This window comes from Ovis canadensis, chromosome 1, assembly GCF_042477335.2.
Source record: "Ovis canadensis isolate MfBH-ARS-UI-01 breed Bighorn chromosome 1, ARS-UI_OviCan_v2, whole genome shotgun sequence".
Classification (NCBI taxonomy): Eukaryota; Metazoa; Chordata; class Mammalia; order Artiodactyla; family Bovidae; genus Ovis; species Ovis canadensis.
Genome location: NC_091245.1, coordinates 182,775,181 through 182,802,508, shown reverse-complemented (window position 1 = coordinate 182,802,508; position 27,328 = coordinate 182,775,181). Strand labels below are relative to the sequence as shown.

At 34.4% G+C, this 27,328-nt stretch overlaps 1 protein-coding gene across 38 annotated transcripts in view; it reads left to right on the top strand.

Annotated features, from left to right (window-relative positions):
• The window catches only part of ZBTB20 (zinc finger and BTB domain containing 20), an 838,712-nt gene that overhangs the window by 317,120 nt on the left and 494,264 nt on the right, over positions 1 to 27,328 (top strand). For 35 of the 38 annotated variants that reach the window (XM_069553780.1, XM_069553617.1, XM_069553866.1 and 32 more), the window contains one exon: positions 23,335 to 23,408. The gene's annotated coding sequence lies outside the window, so the exon portion shown is untranslated. Of the gene's footprint in view, positions 1 to 7,897; positions 7,954 to 23,334; positions 23,409 to 27,328 lie in introns of all 38 variants that reach the window. The other 3 variants (XM_069553886.1, XM_069553833.1, XM_069553647.1) reach the window with 1 other exon arrangement.

Here is a 27,328-nt window from a genome sequence, read left to right as displayed (position 1 = left end):
GAATCTGTCTTTCAGTTCCAAGATATTTTGTATCAAAATTTTTCTTCATTGGTTTTTGGAATCTATAGGCAAAACAACACATAAACACAAATGTAAATCCCAGCTGTAATTGTTTCTCAGCATCATAAATCTCTTAAGATTTATACTTGTATCGTATTATAAATATCACCAGAAATATTCAGTAGGAGGATGAAAAAACTCTAAACAAAACTTGAAAATAATGCATATGCTTCTTTCTCACTATGAGGAGCGTTTCCTAGCTACCCTATTTACCCCAGTGGAATTTTACAAAAATGTTCCTGGCGCTCAAAGTTGATCTAACAAAGCATCAAGTGGGCTTATTTTAAAATTCACCCCTAAATATGTTTGCTGGTTTTGAATTTCTGATTTTGTGCTTATGTAACACAAAAACAGCTTTGGTTTTAAAACAAAAATTGGCAAAAATACTAGTGCATTATGTGTTCTAATCACGTATGGTGTTTTAAAAAAAAATAGATTCAAAATTGACAAAATTGTTTCATTGGCATTACAGTTCAAATGTCTGACTTTTCTTTCCCACAAGTTGCTTAAAATAAAAATAATACCAACAGATATTTCTTAAATAAGTATGAACTCAATTGATTTTCATAGTATATAGCCCAACAACTGCACCACAGACATAAATTTTCCTTCTATGTTTCCACATCCTTTGTTTTACAGAGTTTGCTATGTTTTTAGTTTATGGTCAAGTCTGTAATGTGCTCCAGCATCAATTTTAAAGTCTCTGAGGTTCTCAGAAAAGTTTCTACCAGTGATGTGAATAGTGCTCAAATTCTATTCTAAATGGCCCAGCTTTCTTTGATTTTTCTTATAAGTGCTTTTTGGGGGTAAAAGATAGAAACTTAGAAACAGAAGTTTCCCTGGCTCATATTACACTCAAGAGACAATGATGATACTGAAGTCCTTTTCATAATCAGGGCCTTTGTAGAGACTGTCCAGGTATTCTTAGCCAAAATATCCGTCTCATTGTACACCACTCCAGGGCAACATGTGGCGTGCCAGCTGGATGTCCTCCCTACATGCCTCAGGTGGCCACATTTCAATGGTGTCTATAGAGCACAGGCCAAATTCTCATTCTCTGTGTTAATCAGTGGGAGAATTCCCATAGAAAATGGGATGGGAGCATATTTTAGGAAAACTCAAAGAGATTATCCAGATGATTAGGCTGGTACATTGTAAGTTCGGGTTTTATGTGGAATTTCTTTAGCGTTATCTTACTTGACCAAAGAATGCTAGAAAATTTGGAAATATTTAAAAATTAAAAATAATTCTGCTTTTTATTCCACTGTAACTTCTCCAAAGAGAATTCTACAAAAATTTTCTTTAGATACAATAGGAGCTCTTCTTGATTCATAACATCAAAGACAACTGATGGTACCCAGTAATATAATCTGATTGAACTTTTTCCCATGATCTTGAAAGGATCTGAATTCTACTTATAGAAGTCTCATTATACCTCTCCTTTTAATTAAATTCTAATCAATTCTATAAACATTTAGTAAGTACTTACTATATGCAAAACACTGTAATAGATGCTGTGAATAATTCTGTGTATGGTGCCTTATGGTATATAACATTTTCACATTCATTATCTGATTTATGTGGTAAAGATTCTCTTTACAATTATTAGTTATTTAAAGAGCCTACAGTTTCACATGAGTGATATGTTGAATTTGGGCAGAGTTTTTGCTTGGGTTTTTTTTTTTTTTTGGTAAATTCATAGACCATTCTAGAAATACATTTAGTATCCCTTGAACAACAACAACAAAAAAGGCACATAATTGTATCAGCATATTAAATTGATTTTGGTTGGAACCAGTGGCATTTCCTGAAATTTTCTGTTTGTTTTATATGATGTTAGTTTCAATCTGAAGTGTATTTTTAATAACCTAATTGAAAAGATTTGTCAAAATGTTCGGAAAACTAATTTTATTTACTACTTTTTAAGGCAGTGTTGATGCATTATATTTCATATGTCTTTTTTATGATTGGAGAATTTGATTTCCACAGAAACTATTTATATTTAAGATTGCATCAAATTCTACTGCTCTACCATAAAGTCTCTGTAAGTGCTATACAACTTCTAGAGAATAAGTCTGAAAGCTATTATTCTCCACTTAGCATGTGTAATATTCTCTAATATTGTTTCATCTAATGCAGAATGAAATGTTATACTTCTATTTTAATATTACATTATGAAGTCTTATTCCTATATATTTTTGAAATTTTCTTCAACTCTTTTTCTTAAAACTTCATCGTGGATATTTTAAAACAATCTCAGTTTTATCTTTATGTATTTGTTTTATTTCCCTTATCCTTAGTTTTGAAATGAAATTTATTCTTTAGTATGTTTAACATTTTCAAAGAATTTAAAGGGAAATCATATTCACTTTAACCACTGAAGAAAACAATTTATTCGCAAACCTGAAGCTAAAGAATTGATAGAAACTTTGTCATTTGCTTTGTTTCTAACATCGAATTTGCAAAAAAGCACTATCCTGGTAACCCTTCAGCTATGTTACCCTGGGTGTTTGGCCAGAGGGCAGTCATGTTGACCCCATCTGCAAAGCCTGGCTGAACTAGAATCTTGGACCATTAGAATCCCATTCATCAAGGTCCACATAAAGTAAGGTAGGTGGGAAGCACGAGGACAGATGGTAGGGTCGGCAGCAAGGAACTTGTTTGTTGACATTGATATAGACCCTTCTTCTTGCCAGAGTGACTCCATGGACTTGTTTTGGCATGGAAGACTAGGCCAAAGCTATCATCTTAATAGAAGGTGAGCTGCAGGCAAACTGGAGAGCTCTATGCTCAGTAGGTGTTTAGGGTTGGCTTTGATTTTGTCTATCAGCTTGACTGTCATTCGTACTTGATTGATGTTCAGTGGGGCTTGAAAGTGCTGCATTGATGTTGAGGACTGTGTCATAAGGTTCCTGATATGGTGCACATGTCAGAATGGAGTTGGACATTGACTATCCTTGCCTATGCCAAGCAACACCAGACTTGAGTGCATTATTCTGCAGTTGAGTAGCAGATGGCGAGTGCAGACGTTTGGAGGGGGTGTGCCTTCAAGCACAATATGGAGCCAGCAAACTTACTTAGAAGGTTATTGCATGTCTTGACTTTGGCAGCTATTTTTTAAGCACTGATGAAAAATCCTACTTCCATCCATTGTTACTTTCAGAACACTCAGCATGGTTGGTGTTCCAGGCAAAAGAAATGAGAAAAACAAATGCACAGTTCACTATGTCTGTCACAGTTGGTTGAAGGTGACTTCCTTGGTGTTGGCTAAATGGGCCAAATAAACATTCTGAGACTAAGTATTGATGAGCAGGTAAACTTTATCTAGAAGTTGTTAGAGGAAGGGCCATTAGAGCACTTGAAGAACACTGTGGTCAAATCTGGAACTTAAAAATGACTACATTTTTAGCTCTTAATTTAGAGAAAGTATCAAGTTTTTCAGATATAAAAATTTAAAAAATCAGGTATCTCAGTAGATTTTTTATAAAAAAAATTATGGCAATTCACAGATGAATGGGCATAGTAATTCCATATGTATAAGAAAATTGATTTTTATTGATGCTTGAATTTTTCTCTCTTGAGTAGATTCTGAATACATATAAATTATTTTTAAGATTAAAATTTTTTTCATGTTAAAAGTAAAGTATGGTCATAGAATAGAATAACTGTGAAAATAGAAATATATATCAAATAAAATTTAAATAGGAATGAATAATTCTAAGATTTTGGTCTGCTTCTTTCTAATTATAGGTATATTTCTAAGTATTTATTTTCATATATATGTTTGTATGTGTATTTTAAAATAAAAATTGGACTGTACTTCTTAAATTAACATTTATTGCATTATTAGTTCTCACAGTCATAAAGTACTCATTTGTAATGGCTACTTAATACTGAAATATTTATGTAACAAGAATTTTTAAATCCTCCATATTTGACATTTTGGCTATTTTTCACCATTGTTCCTACTGCTGTAAGGACTAGTCTTATGTTTAGATTTTTATCTCCATCTTGGATTATATTTTCAGCATTAATTAGAAGATTGACTTTTGGGTTAGAGTATATAAACTTTTCAAAGTCTTTTTGATAACTCCTCCCTAATTATATATGAGAGTACTTTTCTGACTATACTCTTACCTGCTTTAAATAGTATCCTTTATAAATATTTGCCCAGTTTGGCAAACAAAAAGTGGATTTATTTTGTTTAAATTCGCATTGGATTGATTAATGCAGAGCCAGAATGTTTTACATATGCTTATTTGCCATTGTTTTCATTTTAAATATTGTTTGCTCATATCCTTTACTCATATATGTCTCGATGATTTATAAGATTTTTAAATCCTCAGTTATTGATTTTGTCAAACTTGTTGCAAAATGATTTTTCCCAATTTTCATATGTCATTTTGCTATTGTTGGTGTGAGAAAATTTTAAATATTTATATGGTCAATTCTGCTGTATTTTTTTCTTTCTGACTGTGGCCTTTGCTTTTATCTTCTTTTCAAACAACCTGAAGTCCAGTAAGTATTCATCATATTTATAATATCACGGTTTTGTTTTGTATTTTTAATTCTCTATCCTTTCCAGAAATTAGTTTAGTCTAAAGTATAAGTGTCTTAATTTTGTTACCAATAGTTAATCAACTGTCCCAGCACCATTTCCTCACTAATCTGGGTATCATCTTTCTTGCTTACTAATTTTTTAATCAGCATTAGGATCTATTTTTGAACTGTTTTTTCATTTTTCTCACTGGTTTCGTACTGTTTCCATTAGAACTCCACAGTATGTTTACAGATCTAAGTCAAATCCTTCCTTTTTTTTCTTTTTTCAAGAATACTTTGACTATTTATCACCTACTTATTATTCAAGATTAATTTACTTCATTGATTTTATAAAAATGATCCATTGAAATTTTATTAAACCTGTAAAGTAGTATTCATATATTTGCAATATTTAGCCATCACCTTTAGAAGCATTGCATGTGTCTATTTATGTAATGCTTCTGATGTAAATAAGCTGCCTATATTCACTTAGGTCTCCAGGTTCCTTGTTTAATTCAAGTATAAGCATGCTGTGTTCTTGTTATTGTCCTTAATTGCTTATATTTCATGTTTTAATTGTTCAGGAGAAAAGCCATATCTTCTTATGATATTTATAGCCTAGTGGTTTTATTCAACTTTCTTAACAATTTTAAGAGCTTCTTATAAATTCTCTTGAGTTTTCAAGATCATGAAATTGTCTGCAAACAGTAATGACTATCTTCTTTTTCCCTCTTATTTCTGTTTAATGTTCTGTTTCATTGACTAGAAGTTAATAATCATTGTGATAGGAAATATTCTTGTTCTTGATTATGTGATAATGATGCTAGTTTATTCCATTGTTAATATGGATATTAATTGTTGATTTAAGACAGATATTCTTTATTATACTGGGAAGGTGACTTAGAATACTATTCTCTAACACTTTCTTTGTTTATTAAGAATGTATTAAAGTATATCACATGCATTTTGGGGTCAATATTTTCAAACTCTTAACTGGTTGATGGATATAGAATTTTCTTGTGATATCTTTTTCAATTAAAATCAATTCCAACACACATTTATTCTGCACTTACCATGTGCTAGAAATGGTTCACTAAGCTTTGGAATTCAGATTCATGACCTCTTCCCTTATAAACATAAGGATTATCAGACCATGATAATTCATTAAGAGATTTATAGTGAATGATTTCCCATTATTAAATTTCCCCTGAATTGCTAGAAAAACTTTACATTTAAGAGTTTATTAAGAATACTTTGAAGGCTACCTGATTGTTTACCATTTCAAAATGTGATTTTTAAGAATTGTTAAAACTAAAATTTTGATTTACAATTGAAATTATGAGGTTTTAACATCTGAAGTTGTAGTGCTCCAATTCTCATCAAGAAAATCTATAAAATGAAATTTTATAAATTATTGTAATATATATAGTTCATATGCTATACAATCAGGAAATTAGAATTCTTATAATTTATCACCTCTTACAGAATATGACAGAAGTGGTATGTGATATTGAGTCAAATCATTTTCATGATGCCATCTTCATGTTTTCATTTCTCTGGAAGTCTTAATTGTCTGTAAGTTTTAAGTGTGCATTGACATTGATTTATTTTCAGTTGAAGATAGTTTTTTGTATTAATTTTAGTGCTTTTAGGCAGTTTAGCATAGTTTATTTCATTTTTCCCATTTAGTGTTATAATTTAATTCTTAGAAACATTTATTTTGTTCTTTTATACAGTATGCATGAATCTTTATTTTTAAACTATACCCTCTTGGCCAGGTACTTTATATTTCACACCAAACAAATAAATAGATATTGCAAATCAATTTCCTACTCAGCATCATGCTAATTATTATGAATTATAGTACAGGAAAACAAAAATTTCTTACTTGCAATGAGCTTACTTTCTAGTTGGCAGATTAAGATATAAAGGGAAAGTACAAAAACAACAAATGCTAATGAAATATTTACTTTTTATAATGGCTAATACAAATATAGTCTTATCTACATTTAAGCAAATATATTAAAATTCACAACATACCTTTTGTATGTTGTCCTCACCTTGGCCTCTTTGTGCTTTTCCTATCTTTATGATACTTTTATCATTATTTTCTCAGTTTCTGCTTGAAAATTTTATTTACTTTTTCAATATTCTTAAAAATTCTCTTTGGAACAATGTTGGATAGCTAAATGCCATACACATTAATCTTTGAAATATTACCAGTAATAATTTGTCTTACAAAGCAAAGGTGACCTGCTCAGAATTTGGAGACAGAAATAGTACAGACTACTATAATAGTAGACTGAAAATTGTTGTTTTCTGAATTTCTTATTTTATTAAAGAACTTGCTTTGATATTTATAATCATTCACAAAAGGATTAACATGCTAAGTAGGAGACATCCAAATGCTAACACAAAGTTAGCATCTCTACTAAAAGGAAATTTTAACAGTAAGCTTTTGTATATTAAGGAAGCATAGTTCTATCCTTTGGACTTTGATGGGATTTTTATATTGTAGGCCATCCATTTAAAACTTTAGCATTTGATGTATGTTCTAAGTTACAACCTCAGAAATTTATCATATTTTGGAAAATTTATATCCCCCCTTAATTTTTAATGCCTGCATTGAATAATATTTGTCACAGACCACAGTACCTATCCCTGTGGGACTGTTATACTATCTTAATTCAGAAGCAATGCTATTGATTAAGTAATACTTAATGGCTTCCAAACTTCGAGGCATTTTTCAGCCACTATTTCTTCATAACCTCACTATGAGCTTCCTGTGTGGTATCATTCATCTGAGGTCTTACTAAAATGTAAATAAATTACATCCAGCACACTTCCTCTATTTGCCCAGCTTGTTACTATATCGAAACAACTGTCTTAATGAAACACATATTGATGTATTGTGTATTTCTGTGCTAAACCAGAGTGAGGAGGAAGTTATATGAATACATAACAGAACCCACTTAATAACAGTTTTTGTTAAAGCATTTTATGAATTGGAGATAATCTGAGCCATGGGAGATGATGTAATTCTACATGACAGAGTTCGCAGAAAGAGGACAGCTCCTCAGATAGCTCCTCTTGAAAGAGATGCATTGGGGCTTTTATGGTGCTTTACCTTTATAAGCATAGTTAACTCTCAGGTTTTTTCCATACTAATAATGTATTTTGAAATAATACAGTAAAAATGAAAATAAAGTAACAAGTGTATTATCAAAAATGATTTGTCTTTGGTATTGTATATTTACCGTTAGCATAAATTCACCATTTTACTTCTTGTTTTTCATAGGTTAAGGAAGCTATTCCTGGCATCCATATTATGAAACAGAAATGATCTGACACAAAGTATGTAATGTCATACTTTGTTGTGTATAGATAATCTTCATAGGGCATGATTGGATAAAATTTAGCTTATATTCTAATGAATAGCTCAACAACAACAATGAACAATAAGAATGAATAATAATCTATATCAGATCTATGAAATAAAATCATATTTGGTTAATTACTAAATTAATTTGCCAAAAATAATTACTATTGTTTGAGTAAGTACCAAATAGTGAAAATAAGAGGCAGAGGAGAAAAAAAAAGCTAAACTGGGATTAAAATTGTCATGTCTGAATTAAATGCTGAAGTGTCAGTAGTGGTTGATTGACCCTGTGATCAGACTTCTGGTGTTTGTAGTTTTTTTCTTATACTTTTTTGTATTTTACAGTTCTTTTGCAATGACTATGTGTTAATTTTGTAGTCAAAAAAAGATTAATATAAAATATTTCACGCTTCACTCACTTGCAAATCATTTATTGAGAGTTAACTGTATAAAATTTCTCAGGGAGAGTGGACACCACCAGCTAAATTTAGGGCAAAGTATTCCATTATACTGAAGAAGGAAATGGCAACCCACACCAGTATTCTTGCTTGGAGAATCCCAGGGACAGAGGAGCCTGGTGGGCTGCCATCTATGGGGTCGCACAGGGTCAGATATGACTGAAGTGACTTAGCATTCCATTATACAAATAATCCATTGTCTCTAAACTTATTTAAGATTTTTTTTTAAAATTTCTTTTCTCATTGCTTCAAAATTCCACAATGGAGACAGTTTGATCACTGAGATCACAGTAACATGAATAATATTATGCTCTCTACTCACTTCTCAACTCTATTTCATAAGAAAAGCCTTTAGGATATTGAGAATATGATCTGATATAAGGTATGTTTTCCTACAAAGACAGACAGTAGGAGCATCCTTTTCTCCTATTTCAAAGTTAGTCTCCTTGAGGAAAGCTGTACTTATAACTAACATTCTATTTTTAAAAAACTGCTTAGTCCAAGTCATGAAGACTCAAACTCAAGTGGTAAGCAGACTTACCCAAGCATTCATGTAACATGTAACAGCTAGAAAACTGACTAAGTATCAATGCAATCAATTATATTTTGTTTGAAATACTACAGAGGGCTTCTATTACATGCTAAAAACACGTTATAGAGGGCTTCTGTTACTTGTGCCGAGGTTAGAGCAACTTAGGAAAGGTTCCACCTTTGTGTAATTATTAAAGGAAACCCTCTTCCAGATGATGTAGCTTGGCCAGGGAATGTGGCTTATAAAATAGAGCACACTTTACTAGGTGCCCTTGTATAGGGTACAACCTGCACAGTCAGTCATAGCTGCCCTCTTTCATATGCTTTATTGGTGAGTTGAAAATAGCTACTATTGCTCCATAGGTTCCAAATTATTCTATTCTTGCATAGACAGCCAAGAATCACCTTCAGATGAATTTGTAAAAGATGCTTATCTAAGTTTTAATTTAGTCTTGAACCCTCATGATACAAATATGTAACTTTTCTTCAGATGTCTAATTTGAATAGCATTGAGGGTAGAAGAAAATGAAATTAAGTAACCATAAAGGTATAAATAAGTCTATCAAGTCCACTTCCTAGAAGAACTAGGTTGATTCTTATATGTTTTGAAAAACTATATTGCTGATATTAAGACTAAAAATAAATATCTTCCTATGATACCCATCAGTGTATAAAGGGATCACCGTGTTTTACCATGAACAGCACGACCAATATTCATTTCCACGAGAAACAAATATTTTATAGGTGCACTTCAGTTGTGGCCCTCCTTATAGATTGATACATTTCAGTAATGTGCAATTTGGTATTTTCAATCCCATAAAATACAGACCAGGTAGAATATACTTCATTCTGATATAACTCAAATTAGGATTTTAGAATTTATCTAGATACTGAACTCCAGTGAAAGAACTGTATAACTTTTAATTTCCTATATATACTATTTCTCTAAGTTAGGCCTTCAATTGGTATTGGATGACTGTGAATTCTAGATGGTATTACTAGGAAACACTTAGAATACAGCTATTCTTTGTTAATTAAAGGCAGAAATAGTAATCAGGTTAGGAGATGTATTAAAATTCTTCTATAGAAATTGAAAAGCCTAATAAAAACACACAGCTTAAAAGTATCTACCTTCTTTACCTGAGATATTAGCTGGAGAAGTATTATTAGGTCCAAAAAATCTTTCTAAACATTTATTTTTATTTTGCTCTAATCTACATAATAGAAAGATGGAGGTTCCAAGTTTCTTCTTTGTTGTACCCTGTGTATTGCCTAACTGATACATGCTGCAAAGTTGATAAAATTTCATCAAATACTCCATCATCAGACTTATTCATGTCCTTAAGCAATTTATATGATGTTTGCATGTTTTGTTTCATGGATTAGATTCTTTGTTTTCCAAATAGAAATAGTAACATTTACTATTACATATTCCTGGGTCAAAAATGAATTATCATGACATTTTAATTAGATGAAGTTTGGTGAACACTTTGATTTCCTCAACACTTTGTAAATTGTGAAGCATAATGTTGATTCAAAAAAAAATCAGTAAGATATTTGAAGTTAATGCATCATATATTCTGAATTTCTACTGCATAAATTTTTTGCTGATTTTCCCATTCCTTGCAGTCTCTTTGAGGGGAAAAAAAAAACAGTTTTGAAAATTCCTAGAAGCAGATACTACATGTTTATCTCATTTTATGTGATAGGAGTGATTTTGTAAATCTATTCATAATTTAAATGCTCTGGGAGACTCTCTCAGGGGAATTTTTCGTGGATCATCATGTAAAGCAAAAATCACTTCTAAAGTGCATATTACTCCCATTTCTATATGGGAATTTTCTGTTATAAGAGTTATTTAAGCTCCCGGAGGAATACATCACCTTAGTATGTTCCTGGGTGGATATAAACTAAGTGAGACAGAAAACCATGAGAGAATAATTTGGTGAATACTAACCTGATCCAAGTAAGTATTTGAACCTCTTTAGTGAGATCTCTGAGCTACTATTTTATAAAAGATTAAGTCTAGATAACATGTTCTCCACTTGGAATCACTTGGAATGGATTTATTTCAGCTCATTCAAGCTCTAAATTTCCTAGCAGTCCTCTATAAACCATGTAATTCTACCTGTTCTCATTGAGTAACTCCTCTTAGCTCTGTAAAGCAAAGCAAAATTATTTATCTCCGATGGGTGAAGTTTAGCACCCTCATCCTGATCCTCCATCAACCTCCCAATTCCCATAAAGTGAAGTGAAGTGAAGTGCCAGTTGCTCAGTCGTGACCAACTCTTTGTGACTCCATAAGACTATACAGTCCATAGAATTCTCCAGGCCAGAATACTGAAGTAGGTAGCCTTTCCCTTCTCCAGGGGATCTTCCCAACCCAGGGATTGAACCCAGGTCTCCCACATTGCAGGCGGATTCTTTACCAGTTGAGCCACAAGGGAAGCTCATGGCCCAACCCCAGTTAAGGATTTTCAGAATTGACAGACATTGTTGTCTCCCAAAATGTTTGTACTTTCTAACGCTGTAGGCAGACAGGCAGGTGAGGATATTCTGTACACATCTCACCATCACAGAAACTTTCATTCAATAGCAGTTGGACTTCCTCACCCACCCATACACACATCCCTGCAGTTGGGCCTCTGATTCTTGCATTAAAAGGCAAATAATTTTGCTAAAGGAGTATTGTAAATTGTTTAGGATCACTATGTAGAAGGAGACTATAAATTTTATTACCTAAACTGGATGTTTTTGAGAGCAAAAGGAGCTACAGTAAAGATTATTGTGATACAACTGGTGTAAGTGGGGTCTGGTGTTTCAGCTCCACTCCTCACCCCTCCCCAAACTTGACTAGCACAGTAGTTCAGCCAGGGCAGGGCAAGCCATGAAAACCACAGCTCCACTGCTGGCTTGGTGGAATAGAACGTGAAAAACCACATGTCCTTGGGTAATGTCAAAATAGTAGCAATCTCAGTGGCAAACCAAAAGGAAGTGTAAACCTCATAGCTAGACTGAGATTGCAGTTCAGGTTGGGGTAGGCAATAGACTGGCATATTAACCAGAAATTTAATATGAAGGATTGGATGAGAAGACTACCATATGGCTCCTTGATAAAACTAACATGTTTCTGGTGGTTTGGAAGCCTTCATGCATATTTCAGGAAAATCAGAGAAGGTCCAAGATATTCACATAGCCTAGACTGTAGAGGAGATAAGAAAGAGCCTAGTAGAATGTAAGAACCAAGGAAGGATTGTAAACTGACTGAACTGTGAATGAGTTCTCCAACCCATATGCATATTTATCAGCAAAGTATGTTAGTTTATTGGCCTAATTTGAGTACAGCTCTGACCAGCCATTGGACATAAACTGCAAATGATGCTGATACTGGGGCAAGTCTCAGTTAAGAAATGAAAATGGAAATGATAAAAACTGACCCGAGACTTCAGTAGCTACATAGTATGAGGGAGACAGATGCCACAGAACTAGAAAGGTAAGTCACTAAAAAGCAAATAAATAGCAATAGCAGCAACAATACCCTGAGGGAAAAATTAGAAATCATAGTTCAGTTCAGTCGCTCAGTCATGTCCAACTCTTTGCGAAGTCATAGTTACTACAACATATTATATAAAATGTCAATTTGCAAGAAAAAAAACTTGAGACATGTAAGAAAACAGGATTTTAACCCACACCCAGTTTAAAAAGCAGTCAATAGAAACTATCTCTAGGTTAGGGGAAGAGCAGAAGTTGAATTCAGCAAAAAAAAAGACTTGAAAGTAGCTATTACAAATATGCCTAAATAAGTGAGGAAATCATGTTAAAACAATTAAATACAGTATTACTACAATTACTAGTCATATAAAGTGTACTAACATAAAGGTACAAATTATTTTTAAAAGAAACAAAAATCTGAAGTTAAAAAGAACATTAATTAAAATTTAAAAATATCCTAGAGGGACTCAAAAGCAGATTTGAGATTGCATAAGAAAAAAAAAATCAGTGAGCTTGAAATTGATCAGTAGAAATTACCTGATTTGAATAACAGAAAAAAATGATGAAAAAAATAAATAGAGATTCAGAGATCTGTGAGAAATCAGCAAGCATATTAACATGTGTGATGGGAGAGAATGAGGGCAGAAGAGAAAGAGAAGAAAAAGAATATTCAAAGTAACAGTGGCCAAAAACTTGCCAAATATTATAAATAATATTAATCTACATGCTTGAGAAGCTCAAGAAATTCCAAACATCATAAACATGAAAAATCTATACATAGTCACTTCACAATCAAACTTAGAAAGCCGAAGAGAAAGAGAGATTCTTGAAAGCAGCGAGAGAAAAAGACTGATTTAATACAGGGAACACCACTATGATTAGCAGTTGATTTCCCATCAAAAACATTTAAAGTCAGAAGGCAGAGAGGTAATATATTCAAAGTGTTAAAGGAAGTAAAGATTTTTTAAATGATGATCAAGAATTTCATATCCAGAAAAACTATTCAAAATGAAGGTAAAATAAAGATATTAAAATATAAATAAATAAAGATAATTCACTGCTAGCAGATGTGCCTTATAAGAAATACTGAAGGAAATTCTTTAGGCTAAAAAGAAATGGCAGCAAACAAAATATGCCCAAATAAATAAATAACAGTGATAATGTAATTATTTTAGTTCAGTTCAGTTCAGTTCAGTTCATGGTATGGATTTACAACAGTTTGTTTAACCATTCATCAAGGGTTGTTTCCAGTTTGGGCTATTATTTTACATTTAATAAAGCCACAGTTCAGTTCAGTTCAGTTCAATTCAATCGCTCAATCGTGTCCGACTCTTTGCAACCCCATGAATCGCAGCACGCCAGGCCTCCCTATCCATCACCAACTCCCGGAGTTCACTCAGATTCACGTCCATCGAGTCAGTGATGCCATCCAGCCATCTCATCCTCTGTCGTCCCCTTCTCCTCCTGCCCCCAATCCCTCCCAGCACCAAAGTCTTTTCCAATGAGTCAACTCTTCGCATGAAGTGGCCAAAGTACTGGAGTTTCAGCTTAGCATCATTCCTTCCAAAGAAATCCCAGGACTGATCTCCTTCAGAATGGACTGGTTGGATCTCCTTGCAGTCCAAGGGACTCTCAAGAGTCTTCTCCAACACCACAGTTCAAAAGCATCAATTCTTTGGCGCTCTGCCTTCTTCACAGCCCAACTCTCACATCCATACATGACTACTGGAAAAACCATAGCCTTGACTAGACGGACCTTAGTCAGCAAAGTAATGTCTCTGCTTTTGAATATGCTATAATTATTTAGGTAAACATAAATATGGTTGGAGTAGGCAATGGCACCCCACTCCAGTACTCTTGCCTGGAAAATCCCCTGCATGGAGGAGCCTGGTGGGCTGCAGTCCATGGGGTTACTAAGAGTCGGACACAACTGAGCAACTTCACTTTCACTTTTCACTTTCATGCATTGGAGAAGAAAATGGCAACCCACTCCAGTGTTATTGCCTGGAGAAGCCCAGGGACAGGGGAGCCTGGTGGGCTGTCGTCTATGGGGTTGCACAGAGTCGGACACGACTGAAGTGACTTAGCATAGCATAGCATAAATATGGTATAAGTATATAAAAAACTCAAAGGAGAAGGATCAGAACATAAATCAATTGATATATAACAAGAAAATAATAGAGAAAATCAATGAAACCAAAAGTTGATTATTAGAAAAGAGTAATAAAATTGACAGATTTTTAGCTTGACTGACCAAGATAAAAGGACAGGATGTAACATAACTAGAATCAGAAATGAAAGAGGAGACATTATCAACCCCATAGAAATTTAAAAGATTAAAAGGTAGTACTATGAAAAAACATATTCCAAGAAATAAGGCAACTTAGAAAAAATAGTATCACTGCTAGAAATACATAAATTACCAAAACTGATTCAAAAAGAAATAGAAAATCTAAATGAACCTATCACAATAAAAAAGATGGAATTATTAATTAAGTAATCCTACTAAGAAAAGTCTGGATGCAAATGACTTCACTGTATCCTATCCAATATTTAAAGTAGAAATAACACCAATTTTTCACAAATTTTTCCAAAAATGGAGAGAACAGGAACACTTTTCAATTCATTCCATTACAATAGTATTACCCTGAGACCAAATCCAGACAAAGACATCATAAGAAAGTAAAGCAGTATTCCTCATAATTATAGAAACTAAAATCCTCTGCAAAGTATTCACAAAGCAAATACAGCAATTTGTAGTATTATTATATACCCTGACCATTTATCCTAGGAGTACAATTGGTTTAATATCCAGTAATCAATTCATGTAATATAAAGGTCCATATAGTCAAAGCTTTGGTTTTTCCAGTAGTCATGCATGGATGTGAGAGTTGGACCATAAATAAATCTGAGCACTAAAGAACTGATGCTTTTGAACTGTGGTGTTGGAGAAGACTCTTGAGAGTCCCTTGGACAACAAGGAGATCAAACCAGTCAATCCTAAAAGGAAATGAGTCCTGAATTGGAAGGACAGATACTGAAGCTGAAGTTCCAATACTTTGGCCACATGATGCGAAGAACTAACTCCTTAGAAAAGACCCTGATGCTGGGAAAGATTGAAGGAAAGAGGAGAAGGGGACAACAGAGGGTGAGATGGTTGGATGATATCACCGACTTGATGGACATGAGTTTGAGCAAGTTCCAGGAGTTGGTGACAGACAGGGAAGCCTGGTGTGTTTCAGTCCATGGGGCCTCAAAAGAGTCAGATAGGACTAAGTGACTGAACTGAACTAAACTGAACATATTAGTAAGGGAGAGAACCACGTAGCTATTGCGCTAGATACACAAAAACATGTGGGAAAATCCAATATCTATTTATGACAGAAATTTCAACAGTCTAAGAATAGAATACATGTACCTAACTAAGAAGCATCCAAGAAAAAAAAAAAACCCTACAATTAATATCCTTAATGATGAAAAACTGAGTGGTTTAAGATAAGGGAAATAGGCAAGGCTGTCAGATCTCACGTCTTCTGTTAAAGACTGTACTAGCATATCTGTCCAAAAATGTAAGAAAAATAATGAGAAAGAGGAAATAAAGCAAAGAAAGAAAAAAAAGGAACAGAAAAGAAAGAAATCAAAAGTATCCAGATGGGAAAGTAAAAAGTAAAACTTTTATTTGCAGAAAATGTTATAAGTGTGAAGAGAACATTAAGGAATGCATGCACACACACACACACAAACTAAAAAGTGAGCATAACACGTTCACCGAGTACAAGAGCATTATACACAAGTCAATTGTTATTTCTGTCTAAAAGCATATTTCAGAATTATTAAGGGTTCGGTTCCAGACCACTTCAATTAAGCAAGTCACACAAATCTTTTGATTCCAATAATTCATATAAAATTATGTTTATATTACACTGTAGTTCTATTAAGTGTGCAATAGCATTATGTATGTACACACTTTCATTTAAAATACTTTGCTGCTAAAAATGCAAAGACTTCACCTAGTTGGAGTCTTTTGCATCAGAAATCACTAATAACAAATTGCCATAAGAAATAAAATAATGAAACACTGACATATTGAAAGAATTACCAAAGTATGACACAGAGACATGGAATCAGCAAATGCTTTTGGAAAAAAATGGTACCTGTAGACTTGCTTGATGCAGTTACCACAATCTTTCAATTTGTAAAAAATGCAATATCTACAAAGTACAGTAAAGCAAAGCACAATAAAGTGAGGTATGCCTGTACTAGCAACAACCAATGAAATTAAGAAAGCAATTCTATTCACAAGAATAGAAAAAGAATCAAAAAAAAAAAGCATTTTTATAAAAACTGAGAACCTGATCCTAAAGTTCATGCGAAAATGCAAAGGACTCAGAACAATAAAAATAATTTTGAAAAGGAGAACAAAGTTAGATAACTTAAACTTCCAGGTTTTAAAAACTGTTTCGTAAATCTATAATGAGGAAGAACATACAGTACTGATACAGATGTCAGTAAATGTAATTGTAACTAATTTTATTATGTGAAATATAAATGAATATCCATGGTGCTAAGACTATACAAAAATTTTTTAAAAAATTAGATTTCTACCTCACACCATACACAAAGATTAACTCAAAATAGATCGTGTAGAAAATGTAACAGCTAAGACTATAAGACTTCTATAAGGAAATGAGAAAATCTTCATGACTTTATGGTAGACAGAGTTTTATATCTGACCCTAAAAGCATGATACAAAAAAGAAAAAAGTTTGGTAATTTGGGTCTCATCAAAATTAAAAACTCTTGCACTTCAAAGGATTCCACTAAAATTAAAATACTGGGAGAAAATTTATGCTCTACAAATATATACCTAATAAAATATATTTAAATTTCATAATTCATAAAGGATTCTTCAATTGTAAAAACACAAACAACCCAATGAAAAAATTGGACAAAATATTTGAATAGATATTTCACCAAAAAAGATATAAAAATGTCTAATAAACACATTAAAAGATGTTCAATGTCATTAATCTTTAAGGAAATGTAAATTAAAACTAAAGTGAGATACTACTTTACAGCAACAGTTGTGGCGATGATAAAAAGACAGGCAGGGTAACAAATGGTGGTGAAGACAGAAAGGAACTGGAACCTTCAGGTTGCTGGTCAGAATTTAAAGTGGTACAGCCGCTTTAGAAAATAACTTGATATCTTAAAAGTAAAACTTATTTTTCTGACCGAGCAATTCCACTTCTAGGAATCTCCCTAAGAGAAATGAAAACATGTCCACAGAGAGGCATATATATGTGAATGCACATAGCAGCATTATTCATAATAGTAAAAAATTGGAAGCAATCCACGTGTCCATCAACTGATGAATGGATTAACAAAATGTCATATATTCATACAGTGGCATACTATTCATACATAAAATGGAATAGATTATTGCTGCATGCTTTGTGCCTGTGTGTTCAATCACTCAGTTGTATCTGACTCTTTGCAAGCCCATGGACTGCACCCTGCCAGGCTCCTCTATCCATGGAATTTTCTAGGCAAGAATACTGGAGTCAGTTGCCATTTCCTATTTCAGGGGATCTTCTTGACCCAGGGATCAAACCCCCGTGTCTCCTGCATTGGCAGGCAGATTCTTCACCACTGTGCCACCTGGGAAGTCCCACTATATACCACAGCATGTATCAATCTGAGAAACGTTATGATAAGAGAAAAAAAAAAGCCAAATGCAAGAAACCACATATTGTGTGATTGCATTTATAAGAAATGGTCACAAAATCTAAATGTTTGGAGACAGAAAGGACTGGGAATAATAGTGGGGATTGACTGCCTAAGGACATGAAGGGTCTTTTTTGGAGTGACAAAAATGTTCTAACACTGAATTGTGGTGATGATAACTGAACTCTAAATTTACTTAAAATCATTAAATTTTACACTTACAAGGATGAATTTTATTGCATAATTATACCTCAATAAACTTAAAGAAATTATGCTTATTAAAACTAAGGAAAGAGATACTGGCAGATACTCCCTTACCCAAATGACCAAGATTAGCATCCCTAGTGATAAGTCATATGGATATCAGAGACCCCATGACATGATGTTATCAGAAGAGCACTTCATTCTTTTGCATTCTTCTCTAAAGCTGTAATCCCAATCTAATTATAAGGAGTGCAGTGAAGTGAAAGTCTCTCAATCATGTCTGACTCTTTGCGACCCCACGGACTGTATAGTCCATGGAATTCTCCAGGCCAGAATACTGGAGTGGGTAGCCTTTCCCTTCTCCAAGGGATCTTCCCAACCCAGGGATCGAACCCAGGGTCTCTCCCACACTGCGGGCAAATTCTTTACCAGCTGAGCCACAAGGGAAGCCCAATTATGAGGAAATATCAGACAAATCCAAACTGAGGACCATTTCACAAAATATCTGACCACTACTCTTCAAAACTATCAAGGTCCTGAAGAACAAGAAAAAACTGAGAAATTGTTACAGATCAGAGGAGATTTTAGAGAAGAGCATTTTGGCAACCCACTCCAATATTCTTGCTTGGAGAATCTGAATGATGGGCTACAGTCCATAGGGTCGCAAAGAGTCAGACATGACTGAAGTGATTTAGCATGCAGAGGAGATTTAGGATAAATGATGGCTAAATGTAGTGTGAAAGCCTGGATTAGATCCTTGAAAGAGACAAAATTGATTAGTGGAAGAGCTGGTGACATCTGAATAAAGTCTGTAGTTTAGGTAATAGTACTGTATCAATGTTAATTTCTTACCTTAGTTATGTACAATGTTAAAGTTAAGAGAACATAGTGAAGGAAATATGAGAATTCTTTGAGCTACCTTTGCAACTTTTCCATATATGTGAAATTATTTCAAAATTAAAAATTAAAATGTTTAAAAGAAATGGGAAATTTATAGGTTAAATAGGCATTGTGATTCAAATATAATGTGCAGATATTGTTCAGATCTTAATTCAAACTAGTCAGCTGTTAAAAAAATAAAGTCAATCATTTGACAGAATATTTAATAGCATTAAATAATTACTATTATTTTTGATGTGGTATAATGGTGTTATGATTTTTTAAGTCATTATTTTTTAATAATACATACTAACATATTAATGGATGGAGTAATATGACATCTGGGATTGTCTTTAAAATGATCTGGTGGAAGAAAAAGTTTGTTAGAGCATAGATGAAGTAAACCCTGACCTCGGGTGATAAATACATAGGAGTTCTTTTATTTTGGGGAGAGGGGAGTTCTATTTTACTATACTCTCTACTCTTGTATATGTTTGAATTTTTTCACAATAAATTTTTAAGTGAAAAGGAAACAAAGACTAAGATAAATAATCAAATATTGTCATTTGGTCTCTATGCTGACCACAGGCGAGTGTGTGCATCCAACTCTGTGCGACCCCATAGACAGCAGCCCACCAGGCTCCCCCGTCCCTGGGATTCTCCAGGCAAGAACACTGGAGTGGGTTGCCATTTCCTTCTCCAATGTATGCAAGTGAAAAGTGAAACTGAAGTCTCTCAGTTGTGTCCAACTCTTAGCGACCCCATGGACTGCAGCCCACCAGGCTCCTCCTTCCATTGGACTTTCCACGCAAGAGTACTGGAGTGGGGTGCCATTGCCTTCTCTGAAAACTATCTGAGCAGTATATAATTGGTGCTGAAGAATTGGGAGAGCACTAAGACAACTGCCTGGATGAGCTCAGACTTCCTAAACTGGAGTGCTTTGTTGCTCTTTCCTTGAAGTTCTATGACCTGGTGATATCTAAAACCCCTACCTATGTGAAGATTTTTAAAAGTAGAGTGTAGTCAGAAGCAGCCCTTTTTTCCTCGTCAATACTAAGATCTATAGTTCTTCACCCCTCTTGAGTTTTTTATTGTCTGGGGATTTGTTTTTTGGCCTTGTGACTTAGGATGGGTTACTGTAATATAATGCATTTGCTACTTCTCTGGAAAGACATTCAGAATCTTTAACTAGTGCAGAATGTACAACTCTCTTTGCTAAAGGGTCTCTGCCAAGAGGAGCATTCTTACGGGCTTTGTAATTTGCATTGATTGCTGAGTTGTTTACCAGTGCATCACTGGGTGTTGACTGTATTCTATAAAGCCTGGCAAAGTTCTATCTTGATTAAAGAAATCTGACGTTGGTGGTCAATTTTAATAATAACTGAGGTTGTTCTGGATAACTTGAAAAAAATTTAACAGATTTTGGAACTTGAAATGTCAAGAGCAAGTTATTCTTATTGATGACGCATACTCCGGAAATCTAGTATTTTAAAGGTGGATTCAGTGTACAGTACTGAACTTGACAAAAATAGAAGTTGAAAAGTAGACAGTAGTGCCAAAAATAAGATCCTAGTCTTAACTTCTCTGCTCCTAAATCTATTCTGGCATGCCTTCAGAATATTCCACTTTCTTGATGACCAGTCTTCCAAACAGTTTCTAACCAATACTTAACTCCACTGCATAGTAGCAGAGTTAATGATTTCTCATGAGGCTGATATGAATAGGAACCATATTCATATCAAAGACAACTGGTCCCACTTCCAGGTCCATCTTTGGGCCAAGATACGTAGTCGCCAACAGTGAGTTGGCGACTGTATTTTTTGAGTCCTGGCGCAAAGTAAGATCCATCTGTTTTGCCCAGCCGTTTGCTTGAGTGCCACAAAATGATCCTGTTATTAGTCTTATTTGCGGTCCTATTTAAGGTTAGGGGATAACTAACATAAATAAACTTCAGTCCTCCTTATGATGAATGTAGCATGGGAATTAAAAGTGGTGGTGGTGGTAGTGGTAAGTGATGTTGCATCTCTATTTTCTCAATTGCTCTGTTTTCTTTGGATTGGAAAACAGACATTTAAGAATGAGTTTGTCATCTGGAAGGATAGTTGTGACCAAGTTTCCCTCAACAGGATACAAGATGTTATTTTTGAGCTTCATTACCCACACCAAGTGGGAAAAAAGAGAAAGGGAAAAAAATAAATAAGGAGGAAAGTGAAAGTAAGGAATAAACAGGCAGAGACAGAGAAGGGAAAATAAAGGTCAAAGGGGAGAAAGGAATGACATGCGAAGAGGAGAATATAACTTAGTAGACTTTCTATTCATAGAAACTGCTTTATTGTTTTGAACTGAGTTCAATTCACTCAACATCTGGTGAATTAAGGAAAAGGAAATCTGACACTAAATTGAACTGCAAGTTGTCAGTTAAACAGTTTATATATAAATATGCAGTCTTGTTTCTATCACCTTTTCTTACCTAAACTAGACAGTGAATCAGTTTCACTAACCATATGTGATTGGTGAGTGGAACAGTATCAATTGGTGATTCAGATTTATATAGAGATGGGCAGCTCTTATATTTCTGCATCATTTATTAGGGATTATTGTTATTTGACATTATTTCTGAGCATGAGTTATTTTTGTCAGCTTCTTTTATGAATGTTTTGTTGCCTTATAAGGAAATATGTGCACTCCCCTCCTCATAGTCAGTTGTCCCTGGTGACGCCTCCATAATTTCTGTCTTTACACTAGTGCATTTTTAGTCTAATTCAGGCATGTGAGAAGCAGGGGAAAAGTTTAGTTAGTCAGTGATGTGTGTGTGTGTGTGTGTGTGTGTGTGTGTGTATCCATTCATGGATAGATCTAGTGAATTTGAACCAATTTGAACTTACAACCTATGTGCATCAAATAGACACAATACACAAAATATTCTTTTATATAATCCAAGGGAAAAAGAAAGTAGAATTCACAAGCAAGAAATAGACACAATTTCAAAAATAGATGCAGTTTCAAGGCTGATTTATGATTATGCTCTTATATGTGGAGATGTTAAAATATTACCTTGCATTAATATGAAGACGGACATAAACATACCACATTTAGTGCTACAAATATATAAAAAATGGACTGCCATGATGTAAAGTAAAAGATAATTGTGTTATCTCCTTTTTATACTAAAAATCTATATTTTTCTAAACCTGTTGTATCAGTTTTTTGAAGCTAAAAATAAGGATGACTTAATCCTGTCTGTTTTTTTTAACTATTATTTATAGGTGATATTGTATGAAAAAATAAAGGACTACAAAAATTAATATGACATTTTAAGCCCAGATAGTTATTAAATACTTTTACCTTAATGCCTGAACTCTTAATTCAAAAATTAAAAATAGATGTTTTAAAAGATGCATTTATGGTTATTTAAACCAAGAAGGGTAGTTTAAACCCTAATGGTCTTCCCATGTTGCTTCAAACAGCAGTGCTTTATACAATAAGCTATATAGTATGATGTAATCTGGAGTGCACTAAACCCTTAATACCTTGCAATGGGCATTTGCGTTGCTAAATATGTTTCTTTGCTTCTGCTTCATCGTTTGCCCCTCAGTCATTTGAAAGCAGTGGGTCTAATGTTATTTTCCAATTTTATTTGAAGTTGTAATTTCCCTTTAATATGTATATTCAGACTGTAGATTTTCTTCTTTATTCTCTGAAATAACATTGTATGTAATCTTGAAGCTTTGAAATTGTTTAGGAGTTTTGTTTTGTTTTTTTAATCAGAATATAGGTAAAATTTAGAACCACTGACTTTCTAGTCATATCATTATGAAGTCCTTAACATGGAGGCATATTTTGTTTTTCAGAATTGCTCTTTTTCCGCTTTAGATCCTTTTCTTTTCATTAAAAAACTACTCTGGGAAGAGGTTTTTTTTTTTTTTTTTTTCCTTAACAGAAAAAAAAGCTACGCTTGACTGATAATGCATTGCTTTGGATGGTGAAACATTATGAAAGTTTAATTTTTAATTAAATCTGAAATACCAATTATAACTGAAAGAGATTTTAACCTGTTTCTTTTCAGACTGCCTGAAGTTACATTTAGAGACTGAAATCACTGCACCTTAAAAACAAAAGATTGAGCTGCACTGCGTTCCTGTGAGTGAAAGCTTCCTCTACCTTCCTCTGTGTTTTTGTGACCCACTCAAAAAGGGACAAAAATAGTGGTCACATAGTAACCAGACATGAGTAAGAAATTTGAATATCCCTGAAGAAATACATGTTTAAATGATTTCCTTCTTTAAAAAAAGAAAATTTGTAGGGCTCAATATTCAGTATGTCTTTTTTATCCAACCTAAATTGTGCATCCTTGCTCTTGGCTGGTTTGAATTGCGTTCGGGAGGGTGTCACCCACCGTGCATCAGCACAGTGACACACACCCTGTCAGGAAGGATTCTTACATTTTGGTACAAGTCTCTTGGACAGTAACAGATTTCTAATGGAATCACAGTAGACTCCGTTTTTCCTTTGTGATGTCATTAGAAATTTTTAGCCTTTGTGTCAGTGTAAATGGAGAGAAAGAAAGTTCATGATGACATCACAAGATTCTGTTGCCTTGAGGACTTTGGGCAAAACTAAGTAAAATGCATAATTCCCTTGTGTGCGTGTGTTCCCCATTCTGCTATGAAGCAGTCAAAATAGCACATCTTATGTCTTCCCGTGAGCTACAAGGCTGTCTCTCAGAGCCCCATTGTTCCATAAATGCATGTCAGAGTCTACCACAGTCTGGTCTACCCTTATTTAGCTGCTGTTTTGTCAATGTACTTGGAAGAACAATTAACATTTGGGATTTCAATGTCTGAATAACAGGCAGTGAATAGAACCCAAGCATATAAAAGATTCAGACGCCCAGGGTAAGAAAACAGAAGCTTATAGCTGGTGGGGGAAAAGGAAAAACACTTTAATGCCTCACGCAAAGGTTATGAAATACTACAAGGAAATTCAGTGTTATAATTTTAAAAATTTTAGATGAAAATATATATTTTGGTAATGAAATCCAGCAGGTTGTGATGTCTTCCTAAGTTTCCATTTAATGTGCTATGAGGTCTTTTGCTAGAGAGTCTTAAACACTTAAACAGCATTCATCCCCTTGTGTCATGTTGGAATGCTGAATGTGGGGTGTATTGCATTGTGGTTTTCAGAGTGTCACGGTGCCTTTAGACAGAGTACACTAAAGGTGATTCACATGACTTCTTCCATTTTCACTTTGGTTTACTTCACTCTTTCATTATCGACCGCAATTCTCATATGTTTATTGTAGACAGTTCTGACATTGCTTAAAAAGCCCTGCCTATTGTCTAAATTCTTGCTAGGTCCATTTTTTTAGGAAAGATGATGCATGGACAGAACAAGATCACCTCACTGTCAGGGTATCTGGTGAACTGGAGGGAACTTTGGCAGCTTATATTAATGTATGTTGTCCACTGAGCATAGTGCCTGGCTGATATGAACGAATAAATGATGATTATTGTTATTTTTGTCATAACTACAAGAGTCAGGAACTATAGATGGTAAGCTCTCTAAAATCACGGTCTATTTCTTATTCATTTTTGTGATCCCCAGTGCTTGGCATAGTAATAGTAATCAAGAAATAGCTATTGTTGTTAGTACAATTAGGAAATTTAAGTCAGAACTTTAGGATTTATTCATTCAAAAATTATTTATTGTGGAGATGTGTTGAGTGAAGTTTTTGACCGTGAAGAAGATAATTATAATGGAATTTGTCAAAGACAAACCTATTATTCACCGTATAACATTAGATATCAGTCTCCTAGCCCTTCTCTTCTTTGACTTTCTACTTCTTTCTCCTGACCAGAATGAGAAGTGCCCATTCAAACCATATCCTTTTTGTCTGTGAAGTGGTCTTCACTAGTTTTCCATCTAGTTGTGTCTTACATCTCATATACTGACGTCGTCTCCAAAGATAAATCTGCCCGACTCTAGGATGGATGGTGCTGTGTACCTGCTTGTCTATGTAGTAAATTGTGCTTCAAGAAAATGGGGCAAATGGTACAAAAGAGATTGGGTCAAGAGACCAGAGATTTGGGAAGTTGCCATTAGAAACTTCTACTTTCAGTGCACTGAGAGCCAGAACCAATTTCTCAGCACAAATAAGATGACAGCATTCCTTAGAACTCAGAACCATTTGACCCCTTCTAAGTTTAGCTTCTTGGTTTCCTTCTCTTTTTTGGCTTGTTTTGCTTTGTTTTTAACATAAAGTTATCTGTCCCCCAATACCAATTTAATTTATTTCTAAAAGGGGTTCCTTTATTTTTATTAAATTAGCTTCTGGTGATGCAAATGAAGGCTCTCATAAAACTTGGCCTCTGAGGCAAAGCTAAAATGATAAAATTTAAGCTTCATGAACTGTACTGTTATCATGTGGAATAATGTTTAGGGACATCAAATAACTTTATAAACACATTTCATATTTTTTAAGATTAAAAGGTTGAGGTGAAAGGGATTTAAAGGCAAAGCATCATCAAAAATTACAGGTAGAAACTATATAAGAAATAAAAAGTCCAGTTATCTCATTTTGAAATAAGTAAATTGAGGTCCAGGGTAGGGCATGTAGGTTACCCAGATGATACTGACTACCAATGCAAATCATCTTCAGACATCTAGGACTGAGAGCAAACCCAGTTTTAGACTCTGAGTGTTTGATCTTTCTTCTACACTCAGAGTCTGAGCTGTGTTTGCTGAGAAACAAACTGTCTTAGGCTCATCTTATGAGACCCACTTAACTGTGGTGCCCTCTTCCAACTAGTCCAAAATTCACATATAAAGAGCATTATGGTACATTTTTATATTATGCCTCTGGTTGTATATTGAGTCACATAGAGGCAAAATTATGTCATATAGAGGCAATTAAATTTATTGATTTCATATTCTTTATGATGATTTATGTGGCTTCCCAGGTGGCACTAGTGGTAAAGAAACCATCTGCTAGTGCAGGAGACATAAGAGACATGGGTTCAATCCCTGGGTTGGGAAGATGCCCTGGAGGAGAGCATGCAACCCACTCCAGTATTCTTGCCTGGAGAATCCCATGGACAAAGGAGTTGGTGGGCTATAGCCCATAGGTTTGCACAGAGTCAGACACGACTGAAGCAACAGCATGCATGCATGATTTACAAAGCAGACAGAAGGCCATTAGAAACTTCAGTAGTCTAATTGGGCTTACAGGCAAGATAAAACTGGTAATCTGAACAGAGCCATTGTGACATGGAATTCAGACTTCCCAAGAGGGTGCATCATGCATGGTATCAGAATGTCATTGTTGCCAAGGGTCATTTCCATCAGAGAAAAGTTTTTTGGGTCTGAAAAAAATTGAAATAAACTTTAATAATTTAAAATAAATTACTTGCTCTAATAATTTATTTCAGGTTTCCTTTATTGGATTCTGACATTTAGCAATCCAAAGAGACCATTGTAGTAACTTTCTTTATTATTTTCAGTTCAGTTCAGTTCAGTTCAGTCGCTCAGTTGTGTCCGACTCTTTGCGATCCCATGAATCGCAGGACGCCAGGCCTCCCTGTCCATCACCAACTCCTGGAGTTCACTCATGTCCATCAAGTCAGTGATGCCATCCAGCCATCTCATCCTCTGTCGTCCCCTTCTCCTCCTGCCCTCAATCCCTCCCAGCATCAGAGTCTTTTCCAATGAGTCAACTCTTCGCGTGAGGTGGCCGAAGTACTGGAGTTTCAGCTTTAGCATCATTCTTTCCAAAGAAATCCCAGGGCTGATCTCCTTCAGAATGGACTGGTTGGATCTCTTTGCAGTCCAAGGCATTCTCAAGAGTCTTCTCCAACACCACAGTTCAAAAGCATCAATTCTTCGGCACTCAGCCTTCTTCACAGTCCAACTCTCACATCCATACATGACCACTGGGAAAACCATAGCCTTGACTAGACAGACCTTAGTTGGCAAAATAATGTCCTGGGTACATCTTAGTTTCTTTCTCAAAGATATTTATTCCCTCCAGAATTTCCCAACTCCCACCATGAGGAAACTCAAGT